Below are 16,976 nucleotides of genomic sequence, written 5' to 3'. Positions count from 1 at the left end.
GGGGGGGGGGGAGAGCGACTGAGCATGCGCGGTGGCGGCGCCGCTCTTCGGCAAGGCTGAGGGGAAGGCGGAGTTTCACTGTGGAAAAGGCAGCTGGAGGCGAGCAGCCTGCTTTTGCCTCCGTCGGGCGCTGTCCAGTCAGGCGCTCTCGCGCCCCGAGGCAGCAGCGCCGAGCGAGCAAAGTCCCAGTCAGTTGCTTTGCTCTAGTTATGAGTGCAGTAAATGTAACACTAAAGCACTTTCTGGGGAGCAGGGGTATCAACTTTAATAAAATATTTGGGGGGGGGCTGGTAACAGTCTGTGACGACGTTTTACAAACTTCAGTATCTCCTACCTGCATTGTATGTATTTAATCTGCAACTGCAAATACACAGAGAAAAAATTATATGTTAGTTCATACTTCAAATGGAGTGCCTTGTGTAGTTTTTTATAGGAAGGAAAAGAGGACTAATTTAAAGAGTCAAACAACCCAGGGCTGCTTTCCACATGCTCTGCAAATGGAAACTAGTGTCCAATTCACATTTTTCAAAACGTATTTTTTATTAAAGATTTCTTGGTTTACAAAAGTATGGGCAATGGCTCTTTTTTCAAGTTACATTTTCAAGAGATCGGTTTCATTTGTTATGCTCCAAAATCCAACTATTCTGTTCAACAGCCATATGAGAAATATGCAAAATAACTAAGCAAGTATTAGAAGTCACCCCAGAACTGGCCCTACTAAACATCTTCCAAGATCATAATGTCCACTCACATTACTAAGAGCTAATTCACACTTTTGGGTGGGTGGCAGGACAGTGAAACAGGACATGCTGCACTTGCGCCTCAAACTCCACACTGAAACGTTAAGAAACTCTCAAGTCATTGATGAAAGTTCTTCAGTTTGTTGAGCTTTTGAGAGCGGGGGATTTCAAAGATCCAGCCAATTTCCGAAATTCCACCAGGACACTAATTCCATGGCATCCCTATGTAGCGTCCCTACGTCTATTGACCTCAAAGGGCTTTGCTTTAGGAAAGCTGCTAAGCTTTGATGTGGCTGACGAGGAAGAAGAGGAAGAAGAAGAAGAAGAAGAGGAGGAGGAAGGGGTTGAAGTGGAGAAGAAAATATGTTGCTGGCAAAAGGCGCAGTAATAGCGTGTCTACAATCAATGTTTTGTCCTTTTGGGGATCTAAGTAGCGATGGTGAGCAGAAGTCTTATCTCACTTGAGACAAATGCATGCCACTGTAGGCATGTTCATCTCTCACATTTGACAGCCCAGTGTGATGCCTAGTTAGATGGGGATGAAGCCATTGAAATCACAGGGGGAGATTTCATATCATACAGCCTCTTTTGAAGCTCAAGACTTTTCCAGAGAGGCAGGCATAATATTCACCTATGAAACATCAATTTAGAGAACTGTTTCTGTTCTAGTGCTTCCCCCTTCTCTCAACAAACAAATAAAACTACTTTGCTGGGGTCTCCATGAAAAGCCTGCAGAGTCCAGACATATAATATTATTTATTTGTTTATAAGCATATTCATAAGCCGCTGTGTCATAAGAAATATAGCAAAGTGGTTAACAGCAATTAAATATAAAACGGTACAATAAAAACCATTAAAAGCTATAAACAGGCATCGGTTAACTGTTGTAGAAGGATTGCCTCCATAGGCTTGGCAGAATAGAAAAGGCTTTTGGCAGGCATTTAAAAGTTGGCATAGAAGAGACCCGCTGAATCTCTATTGGCACAGTATTCCACAGGACTGGGCCAATGTCGCCAAAGGCTCCATTTCTTGTTTTTTGGGTCAAATGAGCCTCACCAAGTTGGGGAACAACCAGTGGCACTCCTGCAGATAATCTCAGTAATTGAGCTGGAGCCACATTCAGCCCTTTGGCCTCAGGGTCCCCACCCCTGCTAATTGGTTGCAGGTTAGTGAAATTTACATTACTGTATATACAAGGATAGGGACATGGGTGGCACTGTGGGTTAAACCACAGAGCCTAGGACTTGCCGATCAGAAGGTTGGCGGTTCGAATCCCCGCGACGGGGTGAGCTCCCGTTACTCGGTCCCTGCTCCTGCCAACCTAGCAGTTCGAAAGTGCAAGTAGAGAAATAGGTACCGCTCCGGCGGGAAGGTAAACGGCGTTTCCATGTGCTGCTCTGGTTCGCCAGAAGCGGCTTAGTCATGCTGGCCACATGACCCGGAAGCTGTACGCCGGCTCCCTCAGCCAGTAAAATGAGATGAGCGCTGCAACCCCAGAGTCGGCCACGACTGGACCTAATGGTCAGGGGTTCCTTTACCTTTATCTATATACATGGGTGGCCCATCCTGTTTTGCCACCAGAGTAGAAATGGGAATCGCAGCCTTATATTCCCCCTGCCACTGCCCACCATCATGCCCCCACGCTCACCAAACTCAGCACCAGTTGGGGTGCTCCTCAAAGTGTTGGCACTCAGCTTCTCTTCAGGACGGGGAGTGGGCGGGCGCCGATCAGCAACATGGCATGCAGGAGCACCCCAGATCTCATTGAACTTGGCGGGAGCTGGGGCGCTTCTCAAAACCACTTGGCTTTTCCCCCAGAGGCAAAGAAGATGAGTGACAATACCGCACACCAGAATGCCTCCCTCTCGCTGGTGGTGGAAATGGTGGGATGGCTGGGGCGCTGCCTCTTGCAAATCTAGTGGGTGCTTCACCCTGCCTCATGGGCAGACTGGCTCTGCATATATATTGTATTTGTTTACAAAGCCCTGAGCAACTTGGGAAAGTGTAGTAAACCAACTGTTCTTTCTCCTAACCGTTATAAGAAAAAAAACTGCTCCTTTCCCCTTATGCGGTAACCTGGAGACTTCAGGTCAGCCCCAAAGGTCTAGCAACTCTTGGTAGCACGCAGTACTGACCAGTGAGGAAGGTGCAACAGACTTGTAAGGGACAATTTTTCTGATAGCCTCACGCTGCATACCAACCAGTCTGGAACAGTACCAATAGCTAACATTGTTTATATCATTAGAAACCACAAAGTATAGATCAACGGAAATGGAAGAGGAAAGAGAAGGATTATTTGTACTCAAAAACTATCATTATCTGTTCTGAAAATCATGTAATTAAGTTCTGTATTGCTGGTAAGAAAACGGATGAGAAACCTTACATTGCAACCTTTAAAAGCAACTGCTAGGTGGATATAAATCTCGGTGTTACCAACAGAATCATCCATATGTCAGATTGGCTTAAAAGGGAGCCATTGCAGTGGTTATATACATTTTTATTATTTTATTAATTATTATATTTTTATACCGCCCTCCGTCCAAGGATCACAGAGCGGTTTAAAATATAAAAAGCTTATTTCAAGTATATTTGAAATAAATTAGTTTATTTAGTTTCATCATGCCCAGGTATATAATTGTGTTTCAGGGTGAATTTTAAAATATTGAGGGAAAGTATAATCACTGTGATGTGGTGGGTAAAGCTGGCTTTGGAGCTTAGGAACTTTGCTTCCCCACTCACCAATGAAAATCACTAGCTGACTGTAAGCAAATTGCCTTCCTTAGCTTAACTTAACCTCTCACAGCTTTGTTGCGATGAGTGAAAAGTAGTGGGAGCAATCCAAACAAAGAGCTGTGGGGAGGTACGAACAGCAGATATAGTGTCCTGCATTATGAACGCATCAAATGCCTTTAAGAATGGACCCTTATTTGAAAGGAGAAACAATTCAAATCTCTTGTTAACAGTTTACCATCCCCTGAGATGATAATAGGGTCTAATAGGTCCAATTAACCACATAATCCAGAGCGTGACTCTAATCTTTTTCTGCCTCTTTGCGTCCAGGGTCATACTGCCTGCCACCATAGAAATTGGCTGGAACGGTAATAGAGGAAGAATCAGCTATTGTCCCCAGGCAGGAAATTTTCCGGGAAATGGTACTAAACACCAAACAAATGCATTTGTGTTTCAAACAGCATGTCTAAACCGCAGCACCTTTTATTCCACCGCCACTGAATAGACACCATATGAAATGTGCTTTGTTGTTCTGAGGCAGCTTTAAATATTTTATTTAGGTGATAATTCAATAAATAGAACATGGTCTCATTGCAAGCAAGTGTCAACATAAGCAGCTGATTAGGCGAACTATGAGCTTATTCCCAATTCTTCCTTAAATTCCTAATCCAGTTTTTGTCCCTTTTTCGATTAGGAATGCAGACCTTCCAAGTGTCCCTATTTCCCAGATTTACAGAAGCCATCCCAGTTTCTGATTTGATCTTGGAATGTCCTGCTTTTCCTTAGGACGTCCCTATTTTCATCGGAGAAATCTTGGAGGAGACATCTCTATTTTCATCAGAGAAATATTGGAGGGTATCTTCATCCCCACATTTACAATTTAGTAAAATGCAAGTTGGGAGTTTACTCTTTAGAGATACCTGTACAACAAACTAATATTAGCTTTGTACCATTTTAAATGACTTGGCTTCAGTATTCTGGGTATTGTAATTTGAAGAGCATGCTGACAAAGCTCAATTCAAGATCCCTAGCCTCCTCACAGAACTGCGCTTCTCAAAGCTCCCAAGAGAGAGATGGTGACTACTAAAATTAGTAGTCAAGGGGAAATTATATTCTCTAGAATGCCTAAAGGTCATAGATGGAGCCTTGATGTTAAAATAAATACATCCCTTTCAATACGCACATTTTTGAATAGCTATCTTCATGAACATACATGCTCTGCGTGTTGGCAAATTGCAAATTGGGCCAATCTGAAGCAGTCTTCCTGCACAGTTAAATGTCAAGAAAATGCTCATTCAGCTCTCAGGAGGGGAGAAGACATAAATGTCTATATTGCCATCTTTTTTGGTTATGCAGTGTATTCTTGTTTTGAGTGTTTTTTCCTACATCTATTTGCTAGTAATCTGGAGTTTTCCCCTTCGTATTCATAGAAACGTTGTTTAAAGTATAGAATGTTGATCATTGTTTTGTTAATTTCTAGGGAGTCTAGTTCTCTCCCTTTTTGTTGTATAAGTTTGAGGAGTTTTTTAGATCCTGTTTGTTTATAGCATGATGAGAGGGCTGTGATGTCTGGCCCTACTAAACATCTTCCAAGACAACAATGCCCATTTACACCACAAAGAACTCATAACCCACCACTTTCAGCAGCCAGAAACACCATAACCAGACACTGGAGAGACCTGTCAGGGGTAAGCATGGACCAATGGTACCAAATAGTATGGGAAACAGCCCTACTAGAAAAATTAACCAATAAACTGAAACTAACACGGGGACAAACAGAAGAAGACACCTTTACCCTGGTATGGTTTCCCTTTATCACATACACAGCCCAACAAGACAATGGCAATAATCCACCAACAGCATACAAATCAATATGGCTAACCTGATCCAAAACACCCACCCACCCCACTCACACACGAAAACAAAGATCACCACAGCCAACCACAAGTAAACAGCCACACCCTAGGCCAACCCCAACCTCTCTCACCACCAAAGGAACACAAGTGAACAGCACAAGCAACGCTGACACCAAACCCTACATACATTAAGCATAATAGAAACATCGCCACCCGACCCCAACCCCACCCATCTTCCCCCCCCACACGTCTTTTTTTTTCTCCCCCTAATGTCTCAACAAATGAAATGGATTTGTAAAAATGTTACATGGAAAAAATACGAGAGACATTACACATATTTCTGTAAAACAAGAAAATCTTTAATAAAAAAAACCTTAAAAAAACATAAATATCTATAAAAAGTAGGAAGATCAGCTGGCATAGTTGCACAGAGGAGGGGGAAATTTCAGGTGTTCCATGTCATGCAAATATCTGTTAAAATTCTCTCCTCTATTACAACTATTAGAGGCGAAGGAACCCTGTTCCCTCTTTGCATCTGACCACTCTAAAAAGCCAAAGAAAATCAGAGTGCCAAACTAAAAATGACTGACCAATCACTGTAGGAAATACTTTGCAAATAGTAGGAACTGTGAGTGAAAGACCCTGAGGCATATGTAGCCCTTTGGTTTAGTTCCCTGAGAGAAGACTGTGAACCTCATTAATAGTGTTCGTTAGCTTGTGATCCAACAAGTAGGCCAAAGTGTTTTATCCATAATATATGTTTAAGTGAATCATTAACTTTTTTCTGTAGTCATAAAGAACAGCAGCACATAGGAAAAGACGCAAGCCCTTCATTTATGATGTTTGCTGGTTTGCTTCGGCCCATGCACAGAAGGAATGCAGTTCTGCTATGAACAGGCATCAGTTTGCTTACTTTATCCAATCGTAAAAACTTCAGCATTCTGGTTATGTTTGATCTCACTATTTCTTAGATGTATGTGAGATTTGGCTTGGTGCAATGAGGGAGACTGAAACTCTTTTTCAAACTCTCTGTAAATGAAGGGTATTTCAAACAGCACTCGAAAGGTAACTTCCTATGCAGACATGCAAAATTAGCTAGGTCAAAGACTTAAACACTGAAAAGTTATTTTCCCTGGGATGCGTAAAGGTCATGCATTTGCATAGAGCCTTGTTGCCAAAATAAATACGTCCCCTTCAATATACACATTTTTGAATAGCTATCTTCATTAACATAAACAGTAACGGTTATGTTTAAATCTTTGTGTGTTTACGCATCCCTTCGGTAGTTTTGGACTTTTACAAAGACAATTGGTTAGAAAGGTGGTGACTATAACATGTACAGTGGTACCTCGGGTTACGTACGCTTCAGGTTACAGACTCCGCTAACCCAGAAATATTACCTCGGGTTGAGAACTTTGCTTCAGGATGAGAACAGAAATCGTGCAGCAGCAGCACGGCGGCAGCAGGAGGCCCCATTAGCTAAAGTGGTGCTTCAGGTTAAGAACAGTTTCAGGTTAAGAACGGACCTCCGGAATGAATTAAATACTTAACCTGAGGTACCACTGTATACTATTAGCAATCACAGTTCTCCATATGCTGATTTTTATGTAGCTGTAGCATCACCATCCAAGAACAAGAGATGGTACGGTGGTGACCATTTTGTGTGAGGGTTCCATTGCCAGTCCCTGCGCATGTTGGTAGAGCATGCATAAGCCTGTCCCACCCCTGATCTGTCCTCTTCCAGGTCCAAAAGGACCCATGCGTCAGCAATCACATGTCTAAAATGTTCACTACCTGTTTTAGCAGACTTGGGGAAAACCCAAGATGATTAAAAGCATCTTTAGAAACAAATGAGCATGCTCACGGGCAGCAAAACAACCTGGTCTGACTCTGCCAGGAGTCAATACAGGCAACTCCCCATTTACGCGGGAGTAACATTATTTTCTTTTTTTAAAAAAAAATATTATTTAATTAATAATTTCTTGTTGTTGTTTAGTCGTTTAGTCGTGTCCGACTCTTCGTGACCCCCTGGACCAGAGCACGCCAGGCACTCCTGTCTTCTACTACCTCCCGCAGTTTGGTCAAACTCACGCTGGTAGCTTCGAGAACACTGTCGAACCATCTTGTCCTCTGTCGTCCCCTTCTCCTTGTGCCCTCCATCTTTCCCAACATCAGGGTCTTTTCCAGGGAGTCTTCTCTTCTCATGAGGTGGCCAAAGTATTGGAGCCTCAGCTTCAGGATCTGTCCTTCCAGTGAGCACTCAGGGCTGATTTCCTTAAGAATGGAGAGGTTTGATCTTCTTGCAGTCCATGGGACTCTCAAGAGTCTCCTCCAGCACCATAAATCAAAAGCATCAATTTTTCGTTGATCAGCCTTCTTTATGGTCCAGCTCTCACTTCCATACATCACTACTGGGGAAACCATAGCTTTAACTATACGGACCTTTGTTGGCAAGGTGATGTCTCTGCTTTTTAAGGTGATGTCTAGGTTTGTCATTGCTTTTCTCCCAAGAAGCAGGCGTCTTTTAATTTTGTGGCTGCTGTCACCATCTGTAGTGATCATGGAGCCCAAGAAAGTAAAATCTCTCACTGCCTCCATTTCTTCTGCTTCTATTTGCCAGGAGAAGCATAAAAATGTACAGCCCACTACCGAGACCATGCCATTATAACTATCCAACCTCCCAAAATTTTAACACCTCTTGCGCTCGTTTAACCCCTTTTCATTTTGACAATACAAATTCTACAAACACTCTCCATAGCCCTCCAAAAATAATTTATCCTACATATTCCCCATCTTACCTTAATGGCACATGTTAATTTATCATTAATAGCTATATCCCAAATCTCTTTGTACCATTCTCCCATTTTATATTCTGCTTTTCCCCTTCCACTTTCTAGCTATAATAACTCGTGCGGCTGTCGATAAATTTGTGAGCAAGTCCTTCGTAGCCTGCAAATCTTCCACCCCATCGGAAGTTGATAATAGAGCTACTTCTGGGCTTTTGGTTAGCTTTAACCCAGTGATTTCTGTTATCTCCTTAAACACCCTTTGCAATAAAAAATTTAAAAAGTACATATTTACACCCCTAGTTACATTCTAAGGCACCATGCATTTAAGGGAAATCATGTCTATTGGGGAAACTATTGAAAAAGCCTGCAAAAACCCTCGAGGACCTTCTTGAGTCAACTTGGATGTTTGTCCTCATCTGCAGAATCACTTTTCTGCAATATTGCACCCACAGCTGGATTTCCTTTCAAGGTGCTGATCCTTGGTTTGCCTTTTGCCTTGCCTTGCCTAGGAAACAGGAAATATTGTCCTCCCCTTGCTTAAGCCATCACCTCTCCTCAGTCGTGGGCATCCCTGTGGATCGCAATAAAGGTAAAGGTAAAGGGACCCCTGACCATTAGGTCCAGTCGTGACCAACTCTGGGGATGTGGCACTCATCTCGCTTTATTGGCCAAGGAAGCTTCTGGGTCATGTGACTAAGCCGCTTCTGGCAAACCAGAGCAGCACATGGAAATGCCGTTTACCTTCCCGCCTGAGTGGTACCTACTTATCTACTTGCATTTTGATGTGCTTTCGAACCGCTAGGTTGGCAGGAGCTGGGACCAAGCAACGGGAGCTCACCCCGTCATGGGGATTCGAACCGCCGACCTGCTGATCGGCAAGTCCTAGGCTCTGTGATTTAACCCACAGCACCACCCGTGTAATAGATAATATTTTAATCTGTTGGATGTAGTCCCTTGTCACAATAAATCTTTTGTTGAGAGTGTCCCAAGAGTTTTTGTTGCAAGCTACTAATTTAGCTACCCCTCTTTAATTTTGACTTCCCTTTCCTGCTTCAGTATGAAGGGATTTACCAGTTCATAATGAGAACTGGATTTCTGCCATGATCGTGGATCTATACCACAGAATGGGAACATCGAAAGGAAAACTACTGGCCTGTGCAATTTACATTCCAATTCGTTTTATTAGAAGTACAACATGGACACTCTGCAAAAGTTTCCCTACAGCTCCGAATGTGCCTTTACATGAAAATTTTAATGCAAAATTCTTGGAATGTTCCATCCTGTTCCATTCGTCCTTCATGGTGTGAGTCTAGTGAACTCATAGCATCAAGAGACGACACATCCCAAACGAGAGATCAAGATTTGTGGCTGGTTTTAGTTTCATTGGAAGTCACAGGGAATGCATCTGCTATCACTAGCTATAAAGCTCATCAGAGATTTGGTCCATGATCTGAACTTAGGGCCAGTTCATAGCAGGAAAAGGAGACCCTTGTGATTTATACGATCTATTTCTTTTGATGCATCCCTTAATGTACCTCAAGTTATACCACAGGGTACTATAAGCAGTGGATTTTGTATGCGGAAATACTTGATAAAATAGTCAAGGGTTTGTCGTCAAGCAGTTCTGATTAAGTTGACGCACATATTTTTACAGAGAAACCTGTATTATTATTCCATGCTGATTTAGGGCCATAACCTCCTGGCAGGTTTTCCTGCTTAAGCCCCACTGAAGTAAATCCCACTGAGCTGTGTCTACAGTTCCCATTAATGTCAATGGCGTTAAGTTGTGGGTGAACATATCAGACGACACAGCGATTCTTTCAAACAGCTCTTGTATATTCACAGGCCAGAACAGAACTGAACTGAAGGGTTCAGCCAGCCTGCTTATATAGAGCTCCAGTACAACGTAACTGTAACAATTTTCTAAAACTATCCAATCACTGAACGTCACTTTTGATCCCTTATTTGCATAACTATCTACAGTATCCCCCTGCTGGCCCAAGGTGAGAACTTCAGTACCTGGAGTCCTTGTGCGCAGGCAAAGTTAACATGATTACTGAGGAGACTTGAGTTATATATGATGTGAGCCATGGGGAAAGCACTCACCCAAACATGACTTATCAGGATGGAATGAGATTACGACATCTAGTTAACATATCAGCAATCAGCAACCCTAAAAAGTAGGGGAGAGTGGCATGGCGATGGGCCAACACACATGGTGAGCGTGTTTCAATGAGACAGGCCCGTGTGGGGTGCTTAGAAGGTGTGTGCTGTACTTCTGGCATATGTTGCAGGACTCAGCTTTCTTTCCACAAAATATTTTAAAATATGCTTTTTGGATCATTGCAGTTGTCCTGTCCTGTTATGCAATGCCATGATACAGTGGTACCTCGGGTTACATGCGCTTCAGGTTACATATGCTTCAGGTTACAGACTCCGCTAACCCAGAAATAGTGCTTCAGGTTAAGAACTTTGCTTCAGGATGAGAACTGAAATTGTGCTCCGGCGGCGTGGCGGCAGCAGGAGGCCCCATTAGCTAAAGTGGTGCTTCAGGTTAAGAACAGTTTCAGGTTAAGTACGGACCTCCGGAACGAATTAAGTACTTAACCTGAGGTACCACTGTACATTAATGGTGCTGTGATTCAAACTGTACTCATACCCGTCAGCTGTCCTGATTTAACTAGGACATCCCAAAATATACCTCGTTGAGAACTTTGCCCCAGGATGAGAACGGAAATCGTGTGCCGGCGGTGCAGTGGCAGGAAGAGGCCCCATTAGCGAAAGCACACCTCTAGTTAAGAACAGTTTCAGGTTAAGAACGGACCTCTGGAACAAATTAAGTTCGTAACTAGAGGTACCACTATACTTTGCAATCGTAGTCCCTTGTCAAGGCTCTTCCAAGGCTTTGGGAAAGCTGTTCCTCCCCGGTTGCAGCGAGAGCAGAGAAAACAAGGAGAGTCCTTTTTAATGAGTTTCATTCAGTCCTAATAGCAAGAGACAAAAGAACACAACAAGCCTTAACATGGCATTGATCCAAACTGGGCTCCTCCCTGCTCCTCCCTAGCAAGAACATCTCCCTCTACGGTGGCTGCTTGTGGCCAAATGTCTCTGATTCCATTGTTCCTGCACCCTTAATGAACGCTGAGTTCTGGGAGCAGGGGGATCAGAAACACTCCCCAGTGATGATGTGTCAGCTGGTTGCTCTATCACAATTCCCCCCCTTCTTCTAACACTTCCAACTATTTTGTTCGTCTCTCTCTGAGATGTGTCCTTGCTCAAACCCCTGCTGTAATTCAATGCTGCGTTCTCCTCCTGCCGTGTAAGGAGAAGTTGTGTGTGTGTGTGTGATCTCCACCACTCCTCATCCGTCTCGCCCTCTTGAGTCCAATCCCTGACATCCCTAGGTAGACCGGTGAATTGAGTTTCTGTAGTGCTAGCATAGCTGTCAACTTACAGATTTGAAAATAAGAGACCAGCAGTCTCAAAAATAAGGGATCAGCAGCCAAAATAAGGGATTTTCCAAGCACAGGTATGTTCAACTTCTGAGCCCCTCCGAGCCAAAGGCAGAAAGCCCAGCCAGCAGCCAAACGAAGCCTCAAGCGGTGATTCCCATAGCGCAGCAGCCCCCCAAAGGGGATGCAGCAAGGAAAACCACCATCACCTCTCCACTGGGAAGCGCTGAGCAAAGGCAAGTCCCCAGGCAACGCAGTCGATTTGATTGGCACAAGGCATGCAAGCTCCACCCCCCAGTCATTCTTAGACTCCTTATTGGATGAGCAGCGCAGCCAAGCAACACAGTTGGAGCCTCCCTCCTACCTGGCCGGCAGGGAGGGAGGGAGAGAAGAAGAAGAGTTTGGATTTGATATCCCGCCTTTCACTCCCCTTCAGAAGTCTCAAAGCGGCTAATATTCTCCTTTCCCTTCCTCCCCCACAACAAACACTCTGTGAGGTGAGTGGGGTTGAGAGACTTCAGAGAAGCGTGACTGGCCCAAGGTCACCCAGCAGCTGCATGTGGAGGAGCGGAGACACGAACCCGGTTCCCCAGATTACGTGACTACCGCTCTTAACCACTACACCACACTGGCTCTGCTTCCTTTGAAACCCGGGAAATTTAAGGGACGTCATCAATAAGGGACAGCAGCGGGACATGGTGCTGGGATAAGAGAGTTTCCCGCCAAATAAGGGACGGTTGACAGCTATGAGTGCTAGTGATAGGGACTTGTACTGCCAGGCACCTTTCATGGCCCACACTCCAGCACGGGGAGGGATTGTTGACCACCAAAGATTGCTGGCGCTCCCTCACAAATCTTCTCCCTATCCCTCATAGTCTCATGGCCCCAGCCATCGATGTTCATGCCTTCTCCAAGCGGCATAGCCCTGTCCACTCACTTGCATTGCCCCGTTTTATAAGGGGTAGGTGTGTAACTGTTGCACACATACACATATGCACAATCACACACACATGTGCACAAAATTTTGTAGCATCTAGTGTTCCTCATTAGGACCCCGGAGATCCGATCCTATTTGCCCTTCCTGATTTTCTACCCATGCAACAGTCAGTCAGCATTCTGTCTCCACTGAGCATGTTCAGGCCTCATTTGGCCTGTTTTAGTGGTCCCTCTCATGTTAAGGTTTTTCATCTTCTTTAAAATGTGTACAGTGGTACCTCGGGTTAAGTACTTAATTCATTCCGGACGTCCGTTCTTAACCTGGAACTGTTCTTAACCTGAAGCACCACTTTAGCTAATGGGGCCTCCTGCTGCTGCCCCTGCGCTGCCGGAGCATGATTTCTGTTCTCATCCAGAAGCAAAGTTCTTAACCCGAGGTACTATTTCTGGGTTAGCAGAGTCTGTAACCTGAAGCATCTGTAACCTGAAGCATATGTAACCCGAGGTACCACTGTACTTATGCAAATCTCAGAATTCTGACTGCTTAAGGATCTAGACTCTCAAATAATTAATTCGCTCTTAGTATAAAGGATCTATTATAAGCAATTTTCCTGAGATGCGGCGGTTATGTTCGTCATCCTTCTATTTCAGGTAATCAGCTTTTTCTCCATGTAACGGAAGAGACTTAAATTGCCTCCTTCAAGATGGCATTTCCATGAGAGCTATGTTAGAATGCCCAGTAAACAGGAAGCGTACAGCACGGTGTGAGGAGTAAATGTTCAGTTCACCGCTATGTAATTATGACATTCCTCACAGCCTTCCTGGAAGACAAGTGTTTACATACTTACGATAGACTGCACATGGAAGTTGTGACAAGGTTCAGGAGAACTCTGGATGTGAGAACACTCAGTTTAAACAACTTTCTTGGCTGCAATTTTTATATTCCAATAAATGTAAAGCCTGCAGCTGATCTCTGCAGACAATCAGGGCGAATGCTTAGCACTGTGAATGGATTTATAAGAAGAGATACTGGGAGTTTCTAGACCTTTTTATTGAGCATTCATTCTGGTTTTTTCTGCGGGGAGGCTAGAAAACTTTGCATCAAAGCTAGTTTTACCTCACGGTTTACAGTGACGTTTCCTGTCACTTTCTTTATTGGGAAAAGCCCAGTCTTGTGGGGCAGCAGGCTTTGTTGCACAAGACGTCAAAGTAAGCTATAATGTGCAACCTGAATTTGCCAGTATATAAGCACACAACAATCTGGAAGTGCCTAGAGAGACGTTGAGGGCCTTCTGGCGGTAGCCTTACTGTGAGAAGTGAGGTTTACAGGAACCAGGCAGAGGGCCTTCTTGGTGGTGGCGCCCTCCCTGTGGAACGCTCTCCCATCAGATGTCAAGGAAATAAACAACTACCCGAGTTTTAGAAGACATCTGAAGGAAGCCCTGTTTAGGGAAGTTTTTAATGTTTAATGTTTTATCATGTTTTTAATATTCTATTGGAAGCCGCCCAGAGTGGCTGGAGAAACCCAGCCAGATGGGTGGGGTATAATTATAATTATAATTATCAGGGACTAGTCCAGGTCTGCTTGCCCACAGTTACCGCTCACTCATCAAGGCAGTGGGTGGGGTTTGCAACCCTGTGTGGCCTTCCTGAGCCAGGGTGACACCCCCTTTTGTTGCTGTTGTCTGTTGCTCTGCCCCCTCCCTGGCTACCCAATTGGCTGCCGGCTGGGGGGCGGAGCAAAGACCAGGTATTGCAGGTATTGCAGGGCTCCAGCCAACCATCCCTCCATTTACCCCGCCCACTGCCTTGATCAGTGAGCGGTAATTCTTCTGCATCACAGAGCTCAGTTGATGAGAGCAAGACTAGATGTGCTGTCTTGGTCGCATAGTTTGGCATTGCAAAAAAAACCCCATGTGCAGATGGGTCTGAGCCAGACTGGAGTTATGGTGTGGTTGGATTTCAAATTGGTGGAGGAGAAAGATAAATGAATACAGCACACAACAGAACAGAGCTTGCAGTATTGTGTAAGGGCTTGCGGGTGGCCTCAGGCTGTGATCATAGGTATGAGGTGTGTTATAAAGGCGTCATTATTTTCATCTGTGGGAAATCTGGGAATATCAGTTTAGTTCAGGCATAGGCAAACTCCGGCCCTACAGATGTTTTGAGACTACAATTCCTGTTATGTACTAAGTTGAATAGGATCCAAAATGCAGCAGTCTGGATTAGTCCTAGAACAATAGGATCCAAAATGCAGCAGTCTGATTGGTCCTAGAATAATAGGATTCAGAATGCAGCAGTCTGATTGGTCCTAGAACAATGCAGCAGTATGATTGGTCCGCAGGAGCCACCCAATCCAGCTCCAGGTGGAAGTGAATCCACAACCTGATTGGCCTACAGGAGAATCCCGGAATTAGCCAATCACGTGCAGCCCATTGTGTAAATAATGTATATAAAGCAGATATTGTGGGGGAACTTCTATTCCTCCTCACCACTATGAACTGAATAAAGAGCATGAAATCCACTCTCGACTCCAAGTATATTTCAATTCCCATCATCCCTGACCACTGGTCATGTTAGCTAGGGATGATGGGAATTGTAGTCCCAAAACATCTGGCGGGCCGGAGTTTGCCTATGCTTGGTCTAGTTCAGTGGCTCTGTCTGTACCCTATCTGGATTGCAAACCCTCATGCTCTCGAAAGGAAACTGAAAACTGTTCTTAATTTAGAACCATACAATTGCTTAGCATCCTTAAATGTAATTAGAGTGCTGCTGTGTTGTGCCGTATGAAGCGATAGATATCTCTGGGCTTCCATATCTGCAAAGCAGATAGTTAGAGACATTTGCTTAATGGTGGCTCCCAGCTACTGAACATACACATCACACGTCTAGTGATAACCAGTTTGGCAGCTGGGCTGAAGCCAGTGAAGGAAACAAGTATTTACACGTTACTAGCCAGAAGGAACCTTAGGGAAATGGCTCTAAGGACTTAATATTTGTTTAGGGGACACTGATGCAACTTTAAAAGCTAGCGCTGATTGACACCCAGAGGGGTGGAACTGCAGCAGGATCTCAGTGGACAATGGCTGTTCCTTGTCTCTAGAACACAGGTAGAAAATTGTGTGTGATGCACATTCTCATTTTAGTGCACAGCCTGCCATTTTCCACACTGCTGTTTTGTCTGAACTGCAATGGTGTATCATCAGATGTGCTATTTCGTATATTTAATCACTTTAAGGTGTAGGAATAGCTTCCCAGCAGCAGTGTCACTGCCACTCACCATGTGGGGGGAGTGGGAGGCGGCAGCGAGGCTGGTGGAGCCAATTTGGTATTTCCACCAATGGGTTTTTGTAGTCCCAATCTTATCGATGCTTTGCCCTTCCTCCTTCCACTAAGCAACAGTGATACCCCTGTCAGGAGGCTAGTAGCACAGTTCTGGCCCACTGGGTAAGCTGCTCCTGGTGGCCACTTATCATCACATGACCCCCCAAAAGGACAAAAGAGGAGCCCAATCTGCATAGATTGTGCATAAGGTAAAGGTAAAGGGACCCCTGACCATTAATCCAGTCATGACCGACTCTGGGGTTGCGGCGCTCATCTCGCTTTATTGGCCGAGGGAGCCGGCATATAGCTTCCAGGTCATGTGGCTAGCATGACTAAGCCGCTTCTGGAGAACCAGAGCAGCGCACAGAAACTCTGTTTACCTTCCCACCAGAGCGGTACCTATTTATCTACTTGCACTTTGACGTGCTTTCGAACTGCTAGGTTGGCAGGAGCAGGGACCGAGCAACGGGAGCTCACCCCGTCGCAGGGATTCAAACCGCCAACCTTCTGTCCTAGGCTCTCTTGTTTAACCCACAACGCCACCCGTGTCCCTAATACAGTCATACCTCGGGTTAAATATGCTTCAGGTTGAGCGTTTTCAAGTTACGCTCCGCAGCGACCGGAAGTAACGGAACGGGTTACTTCCGGGTTTCGCCTCTCGCATATGCACAGACGCTCAAAAGGACGTCACACGCATGTATGGAAGCGGCGAAACGTGACCCGTGCAGTCGCGTGTTACGTTCTCAGGATGCGAACAAGGCTCCGGAACAGATCCCATTCGCATCCAGAGGTACCACTGTATTTCAGATCACTCAGAATCTGTTTTACTCATTTACCAAACACATAGGCCGCTTTTCAGTCAGGGGATTTCTCAAGGGAGCTTACTAAGCTCTAACATTTCTGTTGTCCTCAGGTCCTGTTTTCCGCAGCTTCCCATGACCATCTGGTAGGCCACTGTGAAAACACGAAGTTGGCTTTTCTTATGGTCTTAAAACTAAACTATATATACTCATACCTTGGTTCTTGAACGGAATCCATTCCGGAAGTCTGTTCGAGTTCTGAAAACATTCAAAAACCAAGGCACAGCTTCCGATTGGCTGCAGGAAGTTCCTGCAGCCAATCGGAAGCCCCATCAGATGTTCGGCTTCT

This window comes from Podarcis raffonei, chromosome 9 (genome assembly GCF_027172205.1).
Source record: "Podarcis raffonei isolate rPodRaf1 chromosome 9, rPodRaf1.pri, whole genome shotgun sequence".
In the NCBI taxonomy this organism is placed as follows: Eukaryota; Metazoa; Chordata; class Lepidosauria; order Squamata; family Lacertidae; genus Podarcis; species Podarcis raffonei.
Note: the sequence above shows the minus strand (reverse complement) of the source record.